We start from the raw sequence: 21,537 nt of genomic DNA on the forward strand, positions 1-21,537 counted from the left end.
TTTGTAGTGCAGAGCAGAAGAATATATGTAAAATATGCATCATGTATATTACCTTGATCTCTCTGAGGCCACAGAAATTAGGGACCTAAGAAAGATACGTTTCACAGCTCACTGGCTATTGGATCTGTGAAGGAGATGGAAGCCCAAGAGACCAACATTCTGGTCATACAGGAGCTAATGGAAGGGTACACTCAGAAAGCCTAAACTGAGAGACTGACAGGCAAAGGAAGTAGTTGAAAGTGCCACCTCCATACAGCACCAAGCAATCCCCTGGCTGTCTGCACCAGCATGGGTAACCGGCTTGGCAGTGTAGAGGCTTTGTGTAAGCCCTGCCAGTCAATTTCACCTAGCCCAGTTCTGAGCTTGGAAGAGGCTGTCACTTTGTTTCCAATCCAAATCACAGCCTCTTGTTCCCAGCTCTGCAGCTCATGCTGCTAACTTAACCCAGCAGTGCAAAATAACCAAGACATAGAAGGAACACATGATCCCCTTGAATTTATCCATGACTGAACACCTCCTGATGGACGCACAAGAAACTACTAATTATGGCTTCCCTTGGGGGAATGGATCATGGAGGGGAACGTGCACTGCACACATCCTGTGTACTCACTGGCTTCTTTTAATATCTGTACATTACTGACTCAAAATGAAATTTAAATATAATGATAATAGACAAACACAGTCCAGAATCTGACTCAGGTTTAAATTACCTGTATCTTTAATTTAAGATGGCTCATTGCAACAGGTGTTTTTAAACAATTTTTTTTCCTATGGTTTTGCATTATCTACCTCTATTCAAGAAAGACCTAGGGTCTGACATTTCATTAAGCTTTTTTTTTTTTTTTTTTTTTTTTTTTTTTTTTTAGAAAATTTGCTGCTAAACTCAGTGACAAATTGTAACATTTGATGAAAAACATTTGCTCTGTTTTGTAATGTTTATTCTGAATTCTGTACCATGTTGTTTTATGTACCGATATCTAAAAGTTCAAAATTAAAATTTGGCAGAAGTAGCAGTCTTTCTTTTTTTGATAAAATGAAATAACAGGCTATCAAAGAAGGAGGTACCTTTCTCTGAAGGGATGAGAGAACTTCCACTTTGACTATGACCTTGTCTAAATAAGATCGAAGTTGGCGAACTCAAAAGGCTTCCATAGCCTTGTAAACTCATGACAAGAGCCTAGGGAGATTACTGACACCATAAACAAGAGTATCAGTTTGTTAAGTCAACAACAGGAATCACTGTGCACTTACTCCTCATGTAGGATCTCTGTCCTTAATGTGTTGTTCAATGTGAATTAATGCTATAACTAGTACTCAAACAGTATTTACACTTTATGTTCTGTGTGGGTGCAAACTGTTGAAATCTTTACTTAATATATACTAAATTGATCTTCTGTATATAAAGATAATTGAAAATGGATCTTGATGTGAATGGAATGGGAGAGGGAGCGGGAGATGGGAGGGTTGCGGGTGGGAGGGAAGTTATGGGGGGGAAAGCCATTGTAGTCCATAAACTGTACTTTGGAAATTTATATTTACTAAATAAAAATTTAAAAAATGAAATAGCAGTCTTTATATTTTTAAAATAAAAGCAATATTGAATTTCCTCTTATAAATTCCATTAGGCAAGCAGTCTTTGTCTCTTGGTCAATAATGGATCTGTAGGAACTAGAGCAATTCTTGGTGTATTTTGGGCAATTAAAGAATATTTGTTGAAAGAAGAGATATATGATCACTGTAAAAATTCATACAGTACAGAAACATATGGCATATAATGTATAATCTCTATTGTATGAATAATCATTATCTAAGTGTCTTAAAATGAAACAATAAATCATTCATTTTTTTAAGAATAGAAACTTCATTATAACTATGTTATTTTTAAAAAACAATAAATGATACCATAAATAATGAAAAGACAAGCATCAGAATGGGAGAAAATATTTGGAACACAGATGACAAAGGACTAGTAGCTAAAATATATAAAGAACTCATCACAGTCAATTAGGAACATTGACAAAACTCTTGAACACACTGCATGTATTCACATGAGTAATTCTCAAGTGCCCATAAATCTGAATTTTACAGTGCATCCAAGTGATTTTGATGCATTTGACCCTTATACCTTACTTTGAGGAAATTTTATATTGATTTTGGATAATATTAACTTTTTCAAATGCAAATGTGATTTGTTCAAAGAAAATCTTAGTATTTCCACATGAATAAAGGGGATATTAATATTGAGCATCAAATTGTGCATATTAAAGCTTTCCTGAGAACATGATAAAGGAAATTTGAATAAGTAAGAAAGAGGATATTTCCCTGACTAAAACTCTGATGCACACATGTGTGTATATATGAGTTATATACACAGTTTTCAAGCACAAATTCTTCATATCCTTTGTGCATTTTTATGTTGGTGGTTGATGTGTTTCTAATTCAGTGTAAGCACTAAATATCTAGAATAAAGTAGCCTTTTGCTCATTATGTATCTTGAGAATGTTTTTCTAACTTGTTATAGTCTTTACTATATTTTTATGCTCATTGCTCTAGAAATCCCAATTAATTGTTTCAGTACTTTATGTCATACTCTGAAATTCCTGTCCCACTCTATTATTATTAGAAGAAAATTGCCCAGGTTTTCTCAGAGACACTTATGGTGAAGAAGTATGTCTGTGTTTCGGCATTTTTAATATGGACCTCAACAGATAATGGTGTTCTTCCTCCTTTCTTCTTACTGTATAAGTCAGTTTAACCAGTTGCTTTATTTTTGTCAACTCTTTTAATTTTAGGGTGTTACTGTCTTACTTCATTGTGAGACTTAGAAAGGATTTCCAAGGAGTAGGATTCTTTTCTTCTTTCTCTACCCTCTGAATCAATTTAAATAGCACAAGACTCACCTTTTTGTTTTTGCTTTTGAAAGCTAGAAAACTGTACAGAGGAACTGCCTGAGCCAGTCTGTTTTCATTAGGAGCTCTTTCAGGGTTATTTATGTATTCAAATTTTATAGCTTTTCTTCAGTTGGCTTTTATATTTTCCAAGATTCATTTAATTCTCTTAACTGCCTTAGTCATCTTGGTTTTTAAGGCCTGTATTTTTTATTAATGTGAATGTACTTCGAAATTTCTAGAGAACATAATTAAAAGATAAATTTATTTTGGTGCAAATTTGCTTTTGAAATCCATGCATACAAGGGGTCTTTTAAAAAAACTCATAGAAGGGGCCAGTGCCGTGGCTCACTTTGTTAATCCTCCGCTTGCGGTGCCGGCAACCCATATGGGCACTGGGTTCTAGTCTCTGCTGTTCCTCTTCCAGTCCAGCTCTCTGCTGTCGCCCAGGAGTGCAGTGGGGGTTGGCCCAAGTGCTTGGGCCCCTACACCCACATGGGAGACCTGGAGGAGGCTCCTGGCTCCTGGCTTCGGATTGGCGCAGCTCCAGCCGTTGCAGCCATCTGGGGAGTGAACCAGCGGATGGAAAACCTCTCTCTCTTTCTACCTCTCTCTGTAATTCTCTCTGTAATTTATTTCAAATAAATAAAATAAATCTTTTTTTAAAGAAGATATTTACTAAAGATAAAAGCAGAAACAAGTTAAGTTAGAAAAAGGAAAATCAAAAATTCTTAGAAGAAGCATTTGAGAATTAATCCCAAATTTAATACACACATTTGTATGGCAATGTTAAATGAATAAGAGTATACAAATGCAGGGGCCAGCCTTGTGGCATAGTGGTTAAAGACACCACCTGTCACACTGGTTTCTCATATAGGTGCCAGTTCATGTCCCTGCTCCTCCACTTAAGATCCAGCTCCCTGCTGATGGCCTGAGAAAAGCACAGAAGATGGCCGAAAGTTTGGGCCCCTGCTACCATGTAGGAGACCCAGATGAAAATCCTGGCTCCTGGCTTCGGCCTGACTCAGCCCTTGCCATTGTGGCCATCCGGGGAGTAAACTAGAGAATGGAAGATCTCTCTCTCTCTCTCTCTCTCTCTCTTTCTCTCTCTCTCTCTCTGTGTGTGTGTGTGTTCTCTCTCTGTAACTCTGCCTTTCAAATAAATAAATCTTAGAGAGTATACAAATGTTATTTATTAAATATAGGATAGAAAATGTAATTGACTTTAGAAACAGAGGTGATTAAAGCAGTTAATTGAATACAGAGATACTTCAACAATTTTGAAAGACAGGCTTTGGTTTTTCAAAATACACATTTTCTATGAGCTTTTTTTTTTTTTTTTTTAATTTATTTGGCAGAGTTATACAGTGAGAGAAAGAGAGAAACAGAGAGAAAGGTCTTCCTTCCGTTGGTTCACCCCCCAAATGGCCATCTACTGCTTTCCCAGGCCATAGCAGAGAGCTGGATTGGAAAAGGAGCAGCTGGAACTAAAACCGGCGCCCACATGGGATGCCGGCGTTTCAGGCCAGCGCTTTAACCCACTGTGCCACAGCTCCGGCCCCAGTAAATATCTTCTATTTTCTCTTTGCTTGCTTTAATCTTTTTCTTAAAAAAGAAATTTGAATTCAATTATTTGTATCAGTCTGAATCTAATAAAGAGATAAACTACATAATTATTTGAACAGGGAAGGTTTGATATAAAAAAATTGTTAACTAATACAAGGAATTAAAGAAATTCAGGGAGCTGGCACCATGGCACAGTAGGTTAATCCTCCTCCTGCAGTGCCGGCATCCCATATGGGCGCCGGTTCTAGTCCTGGCTGCTCCTCTTCCAACCCAGCTTTCTGCTGTGGCCTGGGAAAGCAGTGGAAGATGGCCCAAGTCCTTGGGCCACTGCACCCACCTAGGAGACCCGGAAGAACTCCTGGCTCTTGGTTTTGGATCGGCGCAGCTCCGGCCGTTGCGGCCAATTGGGGAGTGAACCATCAGATGGAAGTCTCTCTCTCTCTCTCTCTCTCTCTCTGCCTCTCCTCTTTCTGTGTAACTCTTTCAAATAAATAAATAAATTTTTTAAAAAGTAATTTAGGATTAGCTAGTAAGAAGAATAAGGAGAACAAGAAAGAAAGGAACAGCAAATATAAGGAGCAGTCACCCCTCTTGGGATTGAGATGGAGCATCCAAGCAAGAAGATCCCACCCCTAGGGTGCTCCACTCCAGTTCTGAGGGCCAGACCTTGTTGAAGAGGGTCCCCTTTAACTCACTCAGTGGTAGCTTCTGGGTCTGCATTGGTGGAAATCATCAGCAATGTGTCCAGAAGTAGGGCTTTTATATCGAAGGATAAGGGCGTGTCCAAGATACAGAGATTGGGCAGCCACAGAGCCCTTCCTGCTTGCAATATACATCTGTGTACATTGTGGGGCCAAAACTCTGACTCAGACTGGTTTCTCCCAGCTCTCCTTGGCTTGTGATCTGGCCCAATCCGAGTGCAATGTGGCAAGACGAGCTTTCCTGGAACAGCCCCTGATAAACAAGCTCCAACAAGTGAACTGTTTGAGATTCTTTGCCTGTGTTCCAGTGCTCCCCTTTTGCCTGGATTCTATCTATACTCTTGTTTACACTGTCACTGTCCACGGTGCAGTGTAGGATCTGAGCGCTGAAGAAGCTGAGAATACTCCAGGAGCCTGGCATTAGAGAAGCCACAAGCACTGCCAAGAGGCAGGCTGCACAACTCCGGGTGCTTCTGGGTTCCATGCACGAGGGCTGCAGACGCTTAGTGCTACATAAAGCCACCCATTCAGTTGTAGAAGCCTGCCAAGTAAGTACACCAGGACCAGGATGCAAAACAACTTTCCTGCTGTAATGTGTCTCAGGCACTCTATCGATAAACTGTCAGTGCTGGCTGGGAAAAAAGAAAAAGAAATCAAAGGGCCCAGATCTGTTTCAACAGAGCAATAAAAAAGGGTGAATTTGGTGGCATGAAGAAGCAATAATAGATAATTGGTGTACACTTGTTCGGTAATTCTTATTGAATAATGAAAATAATTGAAGCTATGTGTTTTGTTCTGAGGACAGATGTATACTTCTGATGTGTTGTCATGCTTATAGGTTACTGCTATTTTATAATTAGTTTGTTATTAATGCTTATAGTTATGTACATGTTACTTTCAGTTAATACATGATCTTGTATGGTTTATTTGCATTTTTCTGCTTTGCAAATATTTACTTTTCTTCTATTGCGCTCACAAAAGTGTGTCTTTACTAGTTGGCACTGTTTGGAACTTTCTAAGACTTCTTTTACATTTTGCAAAATGTTTCATGGATTTTTGAAAAGAATGTGACTACAGACTGTGATAAGAAGCTCAAAATATATATTTATTAAACCTTCAAATTGTGTAATTATTTCTAACTATATTTATTCGCTAACTTGCTTTGTGAAAGAGAGAAATTAATGTTTTTGATTTTTGATATGTTACTATAATCCCTGACCAGATTTTATTACATATATATTTTTAAAGATTTGTTTATTTATTTGAAAGGCAGAGTTACACACAGAGAGAAGGAGAGGCAAAGAGAGAGGTATTCCATCCGCTCGTTTGCTCCCCAGTTGGCCGCAATGGCCGGAGCTGTGCTGATCCGAGGCCAGGAGCCAGGAGCTTCTTCAAGGTCTCCCATGTGGGTGCAGGGAACCGAGGACTTGGGCCATCTTTCATTGCTTTCCCAGGCCATAGCAGAGAGCTGGATCGGAGGTGGAGCAGCAGGCACTCGAACCATCCATGTGGGATGTTGGCAATCCAGGTAGCGGCTTTACCCGCTATACCACAGTGCCGGCCCCATTATATATATTTTTATGGCATGTTATTTACCACAGAAATTAAATTACTCATTAATGTTGTTTGGAAGACTGTATTCAACTTGTATCATAGTATATTTTCCTAGATACTTTACATATAGCAGACATTTAACAAAAACATACTTAATGACCTTGAATTTTTTAAAAATCATTTTGAATACCATTTATCAGTATCAAAATGCCATTTATACTTTTGGAATATGTATTTTTAACCAAAAAAGAGAACAATTGACATGTGATTGGTAAAAATGTTGATAATTATCAAAACTGAATGATGACATGTGAGGGGTAATAACATTATTCTCCTTTCGTGTTTGTTTATGCTTGAAATCTTGCACAATAAAGCCTTAAAAATTATACTTATATAATCAAGTATTATTTCTCCATCTGTAGGATACAAGTTATTGCAATAGTGTTAGGTTGTTACTCATAATTTAATAAAATTATTTTCATATTCTTTTCTCTTTAGATGACTACTTTTATACTTTTTACACTATTGAGGAGCAGCAGCTATTTAGGCACGACTTCTAAGCAAAGTTGCAGACAAGTTCTGGAGTCCAGAACTTACTGAGTCAGCATTGCCAGATGTGATGTGAAATATTCAGCTACTGCTTCAGTGCTTCTTAGCCAGTGACTCCACATGGCAAGGAGCTGTTTGCTGGAGGCTGCTGGTCTACAGCTCCTGGGGGAATGAAGGCCCTCAGTCCAGTGGCACGCAATGCACTGAATCCTGCCAATGACCGTCTGGGAGAGCTTAGAACTTGGTCCAGACCCAGTTGAACCTTAGAAGGACCACAGTCCCAGGGGTCATCTTGATGGCAGCCTCGGAAAAGATATAGAGCTGGAAGATCTGCCAAGCAATGCCTGCCTATAACTGTGAGCTAAATTTTGTTTTAAATCACCAAGATTTGGTGGTGGCATGGCAGGTTGCTTAACCTGCTGTGCCAGTCCCTAAACAACACCAGCCTCTAGGCACTTTTATACTGCTATTCTATTCTACTTAAAAATAAATGCTGGGTACAACCTACTGAATTGTTTTTATGACTCACTAATGGGCCAGCATTTTAAAAGCAACTGTAGAAAATGCTCCTATTTTTTTTTTTTTTGTGGGGGCAGTTGGAATTGTAGAAGATGCATTTAAGGTCAGTTCCCTCCCCTCCCCTCCCTTCCCCTCCTCTTCCCCTCCCTTCTTTTTTTTCCCCCAAACCCACCCCCACATCCCATAGTGAATAACCTTTTTTTTTTCTCCCCACTTGAATGTTTTAGGAATTTTTTCTTTATCCTTGAAATTAATTTAATTTTCCAGGAACTCTGTGTGCCTTTGCACTTTGACGAATGACAAGCTCTCTATGTTCGAGGATAGTTTCTTCTACTAGTATTAATTTAATTATAAAGGTAAGTTTCTTATCTTTTGTTCCCAGTGCCAGGCCTTAGTCCTTCCACTTTAAGGTCTAGGAGAGTTTCTTGAAAAACTTTTTGAATCATTGTTTTCTATTAGATACTAATAGTTGTTTTTTTTTTTTTTTTTAAGATTTGTTTATTTATTTGAAAGGCAGAGTTACAAAGAGGCAGAGGCAGAGACAGAGACAGAGAGGTCTTCCATCCATTGGTTTACTCCCCAGATGGTTCCAACGGCCGGAGCTGTGCCGATCTGAAACCAGGAGACAGGAGCTTCTTCCAGGTCTCCCACGTGAGTGCAGGGGCCCAAGGACTTGGGCCATCTTTCACTGCATTCCCAGGACTCAGCAGAGCTGGATTGGAAGTAGAGTAGCCGGGACTCCGACCTGCGCCCATATGGGATGCTGGCACTGCAAGTGGCAGCCTTACCCGCTAAGCCACAGTGCCAGCCCCAATAGATTTTTCATTACTGCTAATGCAATTTAAAATTTTGTGATTGGGGACAGTGTTGTGGTGCAATGGGTTAAGCCTCTGCCTTGGATGTTGGCATCCCATATGGTTACTGGTTCGAGAACTGACTGCCTCACTCCTGATCCAGTTCCCTGCTAATGCACCTGGGAAAGCAATGGAAAATGGCTCAAGTCCTTGAGCCCCTGCACCCATGTGGGAGACCTGAAAGAAGCTCCTGGCTCCTGGCTTTGACCTGGTCTAGTTCCAGACATTATGGCCATTTGGGGAGTGAACCAGTAGATGGAAGATCTCTCTCTCTCTCTCTCTTTCTCTGTAACTCTGCCTTTCAAATAAGTAAAATAAATCTTAAAAAAAAATTCTGGCTGCTTTTGAATCTGTTCAAAACTGTTTATGCTATTAGATTATACCGATACACATTTGCAAAACAGGTATTTAATGGGGGGCATTTATCCAGAATGTATAAATTAATTGATATATAGAGATACTTCAGAAATATGGGCAAAAATTTTGAATAGACATTTAACAAAAAAAGAAATACATTGGCAAATAATACACAAAAAATTGTTCTACACCATTAGTCAGAGAAATTCAAATGAGAACCACATTGAGGTACCACTACATACCGACGGGAATGGCAGACTGACAATACTAAGTACTGACAAAGCTGTGAGCAATTGAACTGTCCTAAGTTGCTGGTGGAAAGCAATATGGGGTTTCTTGTAAAGTTCAGCACACACTATATGACTCAGCAATATTGCTCCTAAGCATTAAATCAAAAGAAATAAATGCACAATACCAAGAAGACATGTACATAAATATTTATAATAGTTTTATTCATAATAGTCCCAAACTGGAAGTAATTCAAATTTCCATCAGTGGGTGAGTGGGTAAACAAATCATAGCAATTCATTCAACACAATAGAACAAACTTCTTGTACATGCAACCACTTGAATGAATATGAGAAGCGATTTGTAAGTAAAAGAAGCCAAATACAAAAGGGTATATGAGCGTATTGTGGAAAAAGCAAAACTAAAGTGATAGTAAAAGGTCAGTGATTTCTAGGGGTCTGGATCTGGGGAGAGGAGACTGCAGTTGGGATAAAGGGAGCAGTTTGGGGTGATGTGTTCTTGATTGTGGTGGTGCTTACATAACTGTATATGCTTGTTATGGAGACTGTACACTAAAATGGGTGAATTTTACTCTAAGTGAGTTGTGTGCCTCAGTAAATCTAACTTTAAAAACAGATCAGGGGCTGACGCTGTGGCACAGTAGGTTAATCTGCCTGCAGTGCTGGTATCCCATGTGGGAGCCGGTTCTAGTCCCAGAAGCTCCTCTTCCAATCCAGCTCTCTGCTACGGCTGGGAAAGCAGCAGAAGATGGCTCAAGTACTTGGGCCCCTGCACCTGTGTGGGAGACCTGGAAGCAGCTCCTGGTTCCTGGCTTTGGATTGGCACAGCTCTGGCCATTGTGGCCATCTGGGGAGTGAACCAGCAGATAGAAGACCTTTCTCTCTGTCGCTCCCTCTCACTGTCTGAAACTCTACGTTTCAAATAAATAAATAAAATCTTTTAAAAAAAGGATCAAGATAATTCCGCAGTTGTTTTTCCATCCGTTAAACTATTTTCTGGGGCCAGTGCTATGACACAGAGGGTTAAAGCCCCAGCCTGTAGTGCAGGCATTCCATATGGGTGCCGGTTTGATTCCCAACTACTCCACTTCCAGTCCAGCTCCTTGCTAATGTGCCTGGGAAAACAGAGGAGGATGACCGAAGTCCTTGGGTCGCTGCACCCATGTGGGAGACCCAGAAGAAACTCCTGGCTCCCTGCTTCAGATCAGCTCAGCTCCAACCATTATGGCCATTTGGGGAGTGAACCATTGGTTGGAAGACCTCCCTCCCTCCCTTCTCTCTCTCTCTCTGTCTCTCTCTCTCTCTCTTCACCTCTACCTCTCTCTGTAACCTTTTCAAATAATAAAATAAATCTTTAAAAAAGATAAAATGTTTTCTGGCCTTGGAATGTACTCATCTAATAGAAACAAATATCTTTTTCAAACTTATAGAGATTAAGACAGAATTTTTTGGTTTCTCGGAGTGAGCTTACTCCTTGGATATTTTTTATGGTCCTTCAGAATAATCCCTTTCCTTTGAACTTTTCTTCCTTTTATTCATTGCCTTTTTTCTACTCATATTTAATGAGGCGGTGATTAGAATTTGCCCTTTTAAAAAAGTTCTTACTGAATCTTTTAATCCCTAATGAAGGAGAAAGAGGAATTTTCCATTTTCTGTAGTTTTCTGTGCTGCATTGAGTGTTCAGTTGACTCTGCAGAAGAGATTTCTGGGAAGTAGCTCTTGACTAAGCAATTACTTCTTAGCCACAATTTACAGCTGTTTTGCCATATGGAGTCCAGGGTTGGTGAACTCAATTGTTACCATATTCTGTGCATGAGCATAGTGGGTGGCAAGTTCATAACCGGGCCCTAAGACAATACTCACAAGCTCACCAGCCTCTAGAGGCAAAAGATAACCTACATGTGCAAACTCGTCTACACAGGCTGCAGAAATCTGGAAATTGCATATCATGTCTGAATGAAGCAACTGATGCTCAGCTCCAGTCCATTGTTGCCATGTGGGAATGTGTGCTCAGCTGTTGCCAGAGAGCGCTTCTGAGTCAAGAGAAACCAGAAATCCAGATTCCTTAAATGTAGAAATCTCCTAATATTTTAAACATTTGCAACTAAGTTGAGCTTTTAAAAATATTTTGTGTACCAACAACGTATGGTCCTAACAAAATCAATCTGTGCTTACAAAGTATGAGACTCGTGTCCTAAGAGTTGCTCCAGAGGGGCTCAGATATTCAGAAGGGAAGGAAGTGTATAAAGCTCTAGTAACCCATAATCTAGATTAATTTTATGAAATGTTCATTGGCTGCATCAACCATTAAAATGGTGATATTGGGGCAAACACAGATGTCTTTTAAAATCCTTGTGGTCATTGTAGGTGTGTCCTATATATCTATTTTGTCATTCTCTCTCTCTCTCTTTTTTTTTTGGACAGGCAGAGTGGCAGAGTTAGACAGACAGAGAGAGAGAGAGAGAGAGAGAGAAGAGAGAAAGGTCTTCCTTTTATTGGTTCACCCCCCAAATGGCCGCCACGGCCATTTGTGCTGATCCGAAGCCAGGAGCCAGGTGCTTCCTCCTGGTCTCCCCTGCTGGTGCAGGGCCCAAACACCTGGGCCATCCTCCACTGCCTTCCTGGGCCACAGCAGAGAGCTGGACTGGAAGAGGGGCAACCAGGACAGAATCCGGTGCCCCAACCGGGACTAGAACCTGGGGTGCCAGCACTGCAGGTGGAGGATTAGCCAAGTGAGCCGTGGAGCCAGCCATCTCTCTCTTTTTTATTTATTTATTTATTTATTTATTTATTTATTTTGTGACAGGCAGAGTTAGTGAGAGAGAGAGAGACAGAGACAGAGAGAAAGGTCTTTTTTTTTTCTTTCTTTTTTTGACAGGCAGAGTGGACAGTGAGAGAGAGAGACAGAGAGAAAGGTCTTCCTTTGCCGTTGGTTCGCCCTCCAATGGCTGCTGCGGCTGGTGCGCTGCGGCCGGCGCACCGCGCTGATCCGATGGCAGGAGCCAGGTGCTTCTCCTGGTCTCCCATAGGGTGCAGGGCCCAAGGACTTGGGCCATCCTCCACTGCACTCCCTGGCCACAGCAGAGAGCTGGCCTGGAAGAGGGGCAACTGGGACAGAATCCGGCGTCCTGACCGGGACTAGAACCCGGTGTGCCGGCGCCGCAAGGCGGAGGATTAGCCTAGTGAGCCGCGGTGCCGGCCTTCTCTCTCTTTTTTAAAAAATTTATTTATTTATTTGAAAGTCAGAGTTACACAGAGAGAGAAGGAGAGGTAGAGAGAGAGAGGTCTTCCATCCACTGGTTCACTCCCCAGTTGTCCACGACTGCCGGAGCTGTGCAGATCCGAAGCCAGGAACCAGGAAATTCTTCCAGATTTCCCATGCAGGTGTGGGGGCCCAAGGACTTGGCCATCTTCTACTGTTTCCCAGGCCAGAGCATAGAGCTGGATGGGAAGAGGAGCAGCCAGGACGCGGACTGGCGCCCATATGGGATGCCGACACTGCAGGAGGCGGCTTTACCTGCTATGCCACAGCGCCGGCCCCTGTCATTCTCTAATGTGTAATTACCATGTGGTTTGGGTGGAACTAATTGCACTTCTACCTGCAGTGTAATATTCCCTTTGCCTACTTCAGTAGACAGTAATCCAGGCCTAAGCCAATCAGCAAACAGCTTTTCCTAGACATACAGATTCGAGTACAATACCTTTTTTGGGTATTGTACTAGAATCAAACTAACTAAGCTATTTATTTTCAGATGAAGAAATGAGGTTCCCAAAGAAATGATGTGGTTTGGTTATGGTAGGTGGCTGTCTCATTCTGCCTCTTTTATTTCAATTCATTATGTTACCTTTACAAATAAACAAGTTTCTGAGAAGCATTTTGCCTTGATCATCTTCTTGCAACTATTATTATTTACATACTTTTGTAACTCAGCCTGATTCCTGCCCTGTTACCATATAATATTCCTTTACGACTCCCTCCTCTGAGCTCAACTGAATATTATTAATATTGCTCATTTTATAACTGTGCCAATCAAGATGTTTAATTACTACAGGCAGAAAAAATCTAATTTTACATAATCAAAAACCTTTTTAGGCTGGCGCCGCGGCTCACTAGGCTAATCCTCCGCCTAGCGGCGCCGGCACACCGGGTTCTAGTCCCGGTTGGGGCGCCGGATTCTGTCCCGGTTGCCCCTCTTCCAGGCCACTCTCTGCTGTGGCCAGGGAGTGCAGTGGAGGATGGCCCAGGTGCTTGGGCCCTGCACCCCATGGGAGACCAGGAAAAGCACCTGGCTCCTGGCTCCTGCCACCGTATCAGTGCGGTGCGCCGGCCGCAGCGCACGCGGCCGCGGCAGCCATTGGAGGGTGAACCAATGGCAAAGGAAGACCTTTCTCTCTGTCTCTCTCTCTCACTGTCCACTCTGCCTGTCAAAAAAAAAAAAAAAAAAAAAAAAAAAAAAAAAACCTTTTTATAGTTTTTCCCTCAGGAGTCCATTGGTTATTACTTTTTTGAAATCAGAAGTCCATTGGTGGCATTGACGTCAAGCACTATGAGATGGAGGTCTCATGACATCATCAACTCTCTTAATCGGCCTATTTCTGTTTGGTGTAATAGCCTCCTTCTCTGTGGAGCAAAGAATTTCTTCTGTGCAGATGGAGCAATGAATGTCAGCAGCACCAGGTTTCATAATAGTTATTTAGTAATCACACGACTAATTCTCTGAAAATCTACATGTTTGTCTCAGAGAGAGACTCAGATTGTCTCTTGTTACCTGTTTCTGATTTTTGGACCAGTTTCTATGTCTGGAAGAATATGGTGCTAATGTAAGTCCTGATTAGGTCTTGTTTCCAACTATTAAGGAAAAAAACGAGTTATGTTGATGAGTTACCATGATGGAGGGCCCTCAATTGAACCATGTGGAGTTGGGGAGATGTATCCCAAAACAAAGGAATGAGAAATAGTTGCTGTTAAAAGAAAAAGGATAACGGGAAAGAGTATTGGATACTTGCACCTAATATTTATCAGATTCTGCTAAAGCAGTCATCATTATTGCACCCTAGTATGATTGTGTTTGGAGAACAGAATAGGATTCTGCTGAACTTCTGTGCATCAGGAAATAGACCTGATTAGGGTTCAGGGGAATGCTTCCAGGACTGGCAAAACTAGTTATTTATGTGAGGAAACAGACTGCTCTAGAAAGAGAAATAAAACAGAGACAAAGGGAGGAATGAGAAGAGAAAGGGAACTGAGGAACAGACATGGGGATACTCTGATGAGGTTTACATGAAGCCAAAATTGCTGTTCTTTGGTCATACCATGACAGCAGTTACTTGCCCTACAAATGGATTTTTAAGTTAGGGTAAAACTGACAAATAATGCTTCATTTTAGTTGATGCCAGTCTTAGAGAAAGTTTAAGTTAGTATAAACTTGCTGAAGTTTACAATGTGGATACCTTTTGACTTGGCTATTCCCCTTCTCAGAATTTAATCTATGGAAATGTTTATGTGTGGATTTTGCCATAAGCTGTTAAATGCTATTTTAAGTGGTAAAAATGAGATGTAAATAACCTAAATGTCTCACAGTATAAGATTGTGTGAGCAATAAGTAATTGCAAACACAAGCAGAAGAATACATTATAGCCATTTAAATTGTAAAAGATTATTTAAGGAAATAGAAATCTGCCCATAATATATGGTTGCATGGAAAAAATGACTTTCAAGGTTGCTTAATATTCTTTTGTTATGCTCTACTACATACAGGGCAATTACATTATCTGACTTAATCCTTACAATTCTATATGGCAGGAATTATTTTGCCCATATTCTCTGAATTTCATTTCCTTATCTCTAAGTGGCATATGGTTTTGACCATAAGCTGATAATCAGATGGATCTATTACTATGACTTTGGACAAATTATTCTTTTCATCAAAACCCCTATTTTAAAATAGGCTTCATAATGCAAATAAGTACTTACGTTTATACCTGGACACACATTGCAAATGGAAATAGAAATTTGCAAACCAGTAAATATTTTTGCTATCTTGGATGCATCCTGATATGTTCTTTTTCATTATCTGCCTTTCTAATCTCATACATTATTTTCCATTGTATTTCATTTTTTAAAAATGATAATTGGAGCCCACTAAATACAACCCATTAATGGTGCAGATACTTAGTAGATTCTTAATAAATTCTATCTATATTGTTTCTGTTATTACCATTAGTGGTAGTACAATGAGATTGTGAGAGGAAGCACTTACAGACAATGCCTTTCAAAAGTAGTAGGGAAATGGAGGAGTCAATGTATCTGAATCCACATGCTTCAGGGCATAAAATAATCATGAAGTACCGGGTGCATTGTCACAATTATCATCGATGTAACAAATTTAAGAAGGTAGGTGCATTCATACTGACTTAATAATCTCAATTATTCATGTTGGCAATAAAGCTGGAACTTTTGTTTAGGGAGGTAATCAGAACTAAATGACATTTGTCAAAAGACTGAATTGGTTGGCATTGTGGGAGTTAGAAAAACCAAAAAAAACTCAAGGAGAAATGAATTCATTGGCTTATATATGGAAATATGCAGTAGTAGGTCTACTGGTTCTGGGTATTGTATCTAGATGATCAAAAAAGTCCTCAGAAAGGTGATTTTTGTTATTGTCTTTTTTTTTTTTTAATTTGACAGGTAGAGTTATAGACAGTGAGAGAGAGACAGAGAGAAAGGTCTTCCTTCCGTTGATTCACTCCCCTAATGGCCGCCACAGCCGGCGCTGTGCTGATCTGAAGCCAGGAGCCAGGTTCTTCTTCCCCATCTCCCATGCAGGTGCAGGAACCCAAGCACTTGGGCCATCCTCTGCTGCCCTCCCAGGCCACAGCAGAGAGCTGGACTGGAAGAGGAGCAATCGAGACTAGTACCCAGTGCCCCAACCAGGACTAGAACCCGGGGTGCCAGTGCTGCAGGTGGAGGATTAGCCAAGTGAGCCATGGCGTCAGCCCAGTTATTGTCTTTTGATTATACAAGATACAACAAGTTCATGGAGAAATGGAGTTAATAGGTAAGTTTTATTATGGTGCCAAAAATTTTTGAAATTCATACATAGTTTTTTCACAATAAACTTTCCACAAACTTTATGAAGACCCCTTGTGCTTGAATGCACTGATTTCATTCTTAGCCAGGAACTTCAGTAATAATAGCCTGAGGCTTCCTTAATGATGGCTTCTGGCAACTTCAGCTCACTCACATTGTATGAAGGTACCTCAAAGAGTTTGCAGAAAATGGAATTAAAAGGTATTTTAGTGCAATTTTTTTCTTTAAATCTAAGCATGTGTACATCATCCTAGACCCAATGGCTTCAACCAAGACAATGAGTTGCTGTGACCGGCCAGGGTCCTTCAAACCATAAGGACTGAATGGGTTACATTCATGGGTTAGCAAGGAAATGCAAGATGATGCTACCAGTTGTAGGGAGAATCAGAAGTAGGGAATTGTGCATGTACAAAAATTGAGAAATGCCCACTCCAGGTAGTAATAATTCAGAGCCAGGCAAAGGATCAGAAGTGCAGGAAGGCAGATAGCAAGTCTCAGTCATAAGGGGCTAAGATCCAAGCATGAACCACAGATGCATTTTGAGCAGCACTAACAAGATAATTAAACACTCAAGTAACCCTTATGTGCTTCACAGATCTGGTGTGTGCAGAGAGATATAACCAAAAGCATTCTCCTGAGACAGAGAAGGGGAAAAGAAAGACCTAGAGCAAGAAAACTGCACTGCATTAATGAGTACTATCTTGTTTAATTTTTAAAAATGTCCTCAGGCAATCTTGGAGTAAATTATAATATTTCCATACACAGACATGAGGAAACTGAATACACACAGGGAGAAAGTGATGGAGCCAGTATTTCTTTTTTTTATTTTTTAATTTTTTTTTGACAGGCAGAGTGGACAGTGAGAGAGAGAGACAGAGAGAAAGGTCTTCCTTTTCTGTTGGTTCACCCCCACAATGGCCGGCGCACGGTGCTGATCCAAAGCCAGGAGCCAGGTGCTTCCTCCTGGTCTCCCATACGGGTGCAGGGCCCAAGCACTTGGGCCATCCTCCACTGCGTTCCCGGGCCACAGCAGAGAGCTAGAATGGAAGAGGAGCAACTGGGACAGAATCCGGCGCCCTGACCGGGACTAGAACCCGGGGTGCCGGCAGAGGATTAGCCTAGTGAGCCGCAGCACCAGCTAGAGCCAGTATTTCAACACAGCTTTATCTTAACCAAATCCCGCACCCATTATCTTTGACTGAAATTTTGTTCTTGTGTTTTCCTGATTCGTGAATCCCTAATTATATTTAAGACTGTGAAGATTTATTATAAATCTTGGGGTTCCCTTAACACTTCATTCACATCATCACTGCAAAATCTTTTACCACAATATGGTATAGATCTACCAAGGGTCTCTAAACATTGTTGATCATGTACCTGAAAGGGTCACAAATTGAGGGTAGCCTTCTCTCTATGTATTTTTATTTACTTAAGCTTATGAATGTTTATGATATAAATATACTCATATTGTTATACTGTTAATATTAGTGTTAATGTTAGATGGTAAGTCCATTTAGGGTGATACTATGTGTCCCATCTTTATCCAATGCCTAGCACAATACCTGATGTGTAGCCATGTGATGAGATTCTCCAATTAAAGAAATAAAAAAACTGAGGGCCATCATTGTGGCACAGTGGGTAAAGTTGCTGCCTGTGATGCCGGCACCCTTATGGGTGCTCATTCACGTCCCAGCTGCTCCACTTCTGATCCAGGTCTCTGCTGGTGGCCTGAGAAAGACAGCAGAGGATGGCTCAAGTGTTTGGGCCCCTGCCACCCACATGGGAGTCCCAGATGGGGCTCCTGGGTCCTGGCTTTGGCCTGGCCTACCCTTGGCTGTTGAGGTCATCTAGAGAGTGAGACCAGGGGATGGAAGCTCTCACTCTCACTGTGTCTCCCTCACTCCCTGTAACTTTGACTTTCAAACAAATAAATAGGGGCCGACTCTGTGGTGTAGTGTGCTAAGCTTCTGCCTGTGGTGCCATCATCCAGTATGTGTGCCAATTCTAGTCCTGGCTTCTCCACTTCCAATCCAGCTCTCTGCTATGGCCTGGGAAGGCAGTGGATAATGGCCCAAGTGCTTGGGCCCCTGCACCGACATTGGAGACCTGGAAGAAGCTCCTGGCTCCTGGATTTGGATCAGGTTAGTTCTGGCCATTGCTGCTATTTGGGAGTGAACCGGCAGACAGAAGACTCTCTCTCTGCCTCTCCCTCTCTCTGTCTGTAATTCTACTTCTCAAATACGTAAATAAATATCTTTAAAAACAAACAAATCAATAAACCTAAAGAAACTGAACATATATTTTGACATGATGTAGATGTAATCATCCATTATGGTTAAATGTGAGGATTCTTCAAAAAGTTAAGAGACAATAGAATTAAAAGATAAGCTTAATTTGGTGCAAAAATTTTTTGAAATCAATGCAAATTTTTCATAATATCTACTTTTCATGAACTTTTTGGAGATGTCTTTGATACTTGCTGCATGTTATTCCAGAAAATATACTCCTCATATTAACTCTAAATGATATGTACTACTTTTCCCATTTTACAGATGAGAATTTTAAATTAAATTTATATTCTAATCCAGATCTTCTGAGTCCTTAAAGGTGTTACAGCCAAACATTGTAATAAGTTATATTATTAAAAATATTTATTTATTTATTTGAAAGGCAGAGTGATAGGAGAGCTATAGAGAGAGATCTTCCATCTGCTGTTTCACTCCCCAGATGGCCTCAAAAGCAAGGTCGTCCAAACTGGAGCCAGGAGCCAGGAATTCCTTCCTGATTTCCCGTATGGTTGACAGGAGCCCAAACACTTGGGCTATCTTCTGCTACATTTCCAAGTACATCAGCAGGAAGTTGAATTGGAAGTAGAGCAGCTAGGTCTGGAACTGGTATTCTGGTATGAGATGCTGACATTGCAAGGGTGGGCCTAATCTCCTGCGCCACAACACTGGCTCCTTAAAATCTCTTTCAACACACAAAGTGACAGTAGGTCACAGTATTTTAAATGAGTGCTATTCTGGATAATTTAAAATGCTGCATAGGTCATTAAATCCATAATTTTTGTTATTAATTAAATAGCTTTGTGTTAACAATATTTTCTTAGTTTTAGGCTTTGTCTTTCTAACTAGGTTGTAATGTTCTGTGTGTTTGCGTATGTATGTGTATATATATATATATATATATATATATATTTCCTATCTCTCATTGCATTGTTCATATATTTAACCAGGGTTAAAGAAGGAGCAAGGAAAGGTGTGTGGAGAAGGTGGGTTCATGGAGTAGAGAGGAGCTGTGTGGGTGGAGGTGAGGTGCACAGCATGGTCAAAGCCCTATCTTCAGCCCAGCTTCTTCATGTCACACACCATAGGCCGCTTATTCAGAATTGCTTGATGATTGGGACAGATGTGATTCTATATACTACAGAATATCAGACACTAAGATTTAGAAACTCCACTATTCAGCTCTAAGAGTGGCATAGAAATGATTTATTTGTTACTGGAGATGTCTTTTTAAAAAATTTCTTCAAGTTTAGTTCCCAGTGGAAAGCTGAAAATTACACTAAACAGAAAGATGACAGCAAGGAAATGGTGTTTGCAGTGCTGGCTGGCAGTTATGAAAAGCAAAGAGGGGTTGGCGCTGTGGCATAGCCAGTAAAGCCACCACCTGCAGTACCCGCATCCCATATGGGTGCCAGTTTGAGTCCTGGCTGCTCCACTTCTGATCCAGCTCTCTGTTATGGTCTGGGAAAGCAGTAGAAGATGACCCAAGTCCTTGGGCCCCTGCATCCATGTGGGAGACCCGGAAGAAGCTCCTGGCTCCTGCTTTCAGATCAGTGCAGCTCCAACCGTAGCGGTCATCTGGGGAGTGAACCAGCAGATAGAAGACCTCTCTCTCTCTCTCTCTCTCTCTCTCTGCCTTGCCTCTCTGTAACTCTGCCTTTCAAATAAAATAAATCTTTTAAAAAATACTAGAACATAACAGACATGACCTGAAAGAAAAATGTAGATATATTGTGATCCAGAAATGAGAAAGTGTCCTAATTTGCTTTTAGTATTTTTTTCCCCCACCTCTAAATCTCGTCTCAGAAAAGGCACTGCACCTTTCTGGAAATGAAGTCATTCATCTATTGTATTTCAAAGTGAAAAGAGAATATAAACTCCTTTTTAAATGTAGAAGAGAAGAAAATTTCCTTGTATAGACATGTATGAGAATAACCCAGCTGTGCCCTCTAGTGCTCACTTCATTCTGTTGCTTTATTAGGAGTCTTGAGAAATCCTAACAGACCAGGATGCCCCTTTATCTTGGAAATTAGCTTTCTGTTGGAATGAGAGTTACTCTAGAAAATAAATGCTATCTGGAATCAGGTATAGTGAGTGTGAAACAGAGTTCTCTAGTTTTTGTTCTCTGGAGTTCCATTTTTCTTCACTTATAAATTCCTTTAATAAGTATTTTCTTGGGCCATGACTAAAACTGGTATCTTCAATTGCAATCAAGACAGTTACCAGGAGACTGGATTTAAATATAAAGAATTCTCCATAGATCCAGTATTTCAGATAAGGTGGGTCAAATTGGGGCAATTATTTTTTAAGGGGCATTAACCTTCCTTAATGCATATTGTGATGTATTATATAGCAAGAATTGTTAGGAATTTTCAGTGAAATTTGGGGTCAATTTGATTTACCAGGTAGGTATGTGATATGACAACTTAGCTGGGTTATAAATTACTTGTATATAGCTCTTACAACTTCTAAAGCTTGGGATTTTCTACCAGATCTCAAAGTCTATTTCCTTATAGAGAAGGTTAAAAGCGTTTTTTAATAATCACAAACAAAATTGCTGAAAGTATAAGGATTTTTTTTTTCTGGACCATTTTAGAGAAAGTTGGTAGACATGATGCCTGCCTGCCTGAGTATCTCAATGTATATTCCTCATGTTGATAGATTATGAACCTCTAAATTTCAACCTAATTCAAGTCTTGCCAATTGCCCAATAACTGTGAAGTCTTTTCAACTTCACAGTCTCCTGTTGCATTTAGTTTATATCTTTAGGCTCCTTCATTCTGGAACAAGTTTTCAGTCCCTCTCCCACTTTCATGACCTTGGTATATTGGAAAATGACCAGCCGGTTATTTTGTAGGATGTTCCTCAGTTTGGGCTTGTCTAGTGTTTCTTCGTGATTAGATCTAGAATCAATGGTCTGAATGGT

General features: G+C 40.5%; 2 long non-coding RNA genes across 3 annotated transcripts in view; both read left to right on the plus strand.

Annotated features, from left to right (window-relative positions):
- The first annotated feature begins 5,437 nt into the window (after positions 1–5,437).
- LOC103350422 (uncharacterized) overlaps positions 5,438–21,537 on the plus strand; it is a 38,823-nt gene continuing 22,723 nt past the window's right edge. Inside the window, exon 1 of one of the 2 annotated variants that reach the window (XR_011388109.1) lies at positions 5,438–5,703. This is a non-coding gene — a long non-coding RNA (uncharacterized lncRNA). Of the gene's footprint in view, positions 5,704–13,706; positions 16,295–21,537 lie in introns of those variants that run through there. The other variant, XR_011388110.1, reaches the window with a different exon arrangement.
- LOC138849361 (uncharacterized) lies at positions 7,850–13,322 on the plus strand. The gene is made up of 3 exons (XR_011388111.1): positions 7,850–7,880; positions 8,045–8,133; positions 12,989–13,322. It is a non-coding gene; the product is annotated as an uncharacterized lncRNA (long non-coding RNA).

This window comes from Oryctolagus cuniculus, chromosome 4 (genome assembly GCF_964237555.1).
Source record: "Oryctolagus cuniculus chromosome 4, mOryCun1.1, whole genome shotgun sequence".
Classification (NCBI taxonomy): domain Eukaryota; kingdom Metazoa; phylum Chordata; class Mammalia; order Lagomorpha; family Leporidae; genus Oryctolagus; species Oryctolagus cuniculus.